Source organism: Octodon degus, unplaced genomic scaffold (assembly GCF_000260255.1).
Source record: "Octodon degus isolate 3935 unplaced genomic scaffold, OctDeg1.0 scaffold00022, whole genome shotgun sequence".
Lineage (NCBI taxonomy): Eukaryota > Metazoa > Chordata > Mammalia > Rodentia > Octodontidae > Octodon > Octodon degus.
The window spans coordinates 12,898,116-12,900,857 of NW_004524598.1; positions in this window are offsets into that span (position 1 = coordinate 12,898,116).

The window sequence follows — 2,742 nt, forward strand, 5'->3', positions numbered from 1 at the left end:
ATAAGGAACATACTTACAATCACAATAACAATGCAATAAAAACAATCCAATGAAAAAATCCTTTAAAATGTGCTTGGAACACTGAGCACAGGAAAGTTGTGAAATATTGCAGTTTTACCTAGGTAATCATTCCCAAGGAATATACTGTGGAACGGCCACAAAAATTGAGAAAGGACAAAGAATGAAACTAAGAGGCCACAGGCTACGTAAAGCACACCAATTCTCACATGTGAGACTTTCAGCTCTTGCTGTCTCTTTCCAGGGCTGGGAAGATAACAAATATTAAAATGGACCTGAAACAGCCAGGATTATCATGAATTGCTTATGTGATAACACAATGATGTAATCATTTTAAGAAATTGAAGTTCCAGGCAAGCACAGAGATCAGGGTTCAATCCCAGGCACCATTTAGCTTGCTGATGCCCACCTGTAATACCAGCACTGGGGAGGCTGAAAACAGGAGGATCACTAGGATTCTGAGCTGTGTAGTGAGACACTGCACCAAATACATTAAAAAGAAAAAAACTGAAGTTCCATAAGAGGTGAAGTAATACCTGTCCTATGACCTAAAAGTTTTATCTGTACATGGGTTTTTTGAGAGAAATAGTCATGTGTCAAGAAAATGAAGTTTTATACAAAAAGTATCATGGAAGCTTTATTATAATAGCCAAAAACTGGAAACAACCCTGATGACCATCGACAAGAGAATGGGTAAGTGAAATGTATTTCTACAATGAAATACTCTTCAGCAATAAACAAGAAGAGGGCCAGGGAGATGGCTCAGTGGAATAAGCACTTCCCTGGCAAGCACAAGGGCCTGAGTTCAATCTCCAGTTCAGCCAAAAATATTAAAATTAAAAATTAAGATAAATAAAAAAGAAGAGACCACTGGGCACGGTGGCACATGCCTGTAAACCCAGCATCCAGGAGGCTGAGGCAGGAGGATTATTGTAAGTTTGAGAACAGCCTGGGCTACAAAGTGAACTTGAGGACAGCCTGAACTTCATAGTGAAACCCTGTCTCAAAAAATGAAAGGAAGGAAGGAAGGAAGGAAGGAAGGAAGGAAGGAAGGAAGGAAGGAAGGAAGGAAGGAAGGAGACCACTGATGCATACATGCAACAAAGATGAATGTCAAAAATATTGTGTTGTCTGTTTGTCAATAAAACTTTGAAAAAAAATAAAATAAAAAAAAATATTGTGTTGAGTGAAAAAGAAAAGAACATTTAAGGTATAAGTATTTCATTATACACAAGTTGCATCATATTTATCAAGTTCAAATCAAGAAACAGACAACACAGTAATTTCAACAAATGTAATATAAATAAGTACTAATCATAACAGGAGATTACCAACTCTGATTAAAAAAAGAACTGCTCTGGAGAAAAGGACACAATAGACAACACCCTTAGGTAGAAACCAGGGCTGAAACAAATACAGTGGGCCCCAGAAGGTGGAGAAGTTCAGGCTGACACCATCCTGGTGGGACTCTGTAGGACCTCTGAGGTATCAGAGCATGTCCTTGGTAAGTAGGTCTTGTATTTACAAATTTACTTCAGTCTCCCAAGAAACAGTTGGGAAGCTACCCTGTTGGATGCTAAGTGAAACTAACTAGAAAGATCCTGTGCTGCTAAACGCACTGGAAAATCACCCTCAGGGGTGCCCCAATAGGAAGCTCTCCCTGCTACTAGGAAATGCTGCCTATGGGGGAGTGATTGCTGACTAGCCATCCTGTGTGCTCCTACTTGTGTACTGCAGGAGCCACTGGCAACACGAACTAGAAGCCAGAAGAAAAGCCCCTTTCTCCTCCAGCGTCCCTCCAGTGCCCTCCAGTGACAAAACATAATATTGTGCCAGCCGGCAAAAAGAAAAATGTTCTGGTCGCACAGACAGGATCCAGAAGAGTGGCTCTAGAACAACAAGGGCTGGCAAGATAGCTTAGCAGTCTAAAGCGCCTGCTTAGGCATGCACAGGCAAACATAGGGAATGGGGTTTGATTCCAGGCACCACACGCCGAGTCACCCCCCAAACACACACAGCAGGCTGAGCCGGCCACAAAAAAAAAAAAATAAAAATAAAACAACAACAAACAGATAACTCATCCATACCTTAATAAAATGAAGGAGAGGAACAAGAGCAAGAGGAAAAGGAATAGGTGGACAAGGACAGAGGTGGGTAACTATGAAAGGAAGGAGAGGGAGAAGATAGATCTGAGAAATTTCAGATATTAAAGGACACTGGAGACCTTAACAGAAGTATATGGTAAATCTAATAACAAACAATAGGTTAAAGGCATTGAAAATTTTCCCTGGGTGTACTAAGCATTATATTTCATTTAGTACAAAATGTCCAGAAGTTACTTGCTGTTATTCTAATTGTACTGAAGAAACTGAGGCAATGAATCATGTGTATTTGAAGCCACACAGCCAGGTACGAACAGATCCAAAACTTGCAGATAGAAACCTCACTGCAAGCTGCAGTGTGCTGCCTATAATTGATCATGTGTGGCCAGGCCAGTAGATGTTGCCTTCCAGTACTTGTGCTTCTTTCTAAATCTCTGTGCTCATAGGTGAAAAGTTGAAAAGCTTGTTTCAGGCTACATTTTTCTAAATTTAGTGCCAAAATACAAAGGAATTTTCTCAGTAACCCAAGCCTAACATCTGTCATCAACTGAATTGTCTTGATGTACCACAAAAAAGATTAAGGAGAGAGAGAGAGAGAGAGAGAGAGAGAGAGAGAGAGAGA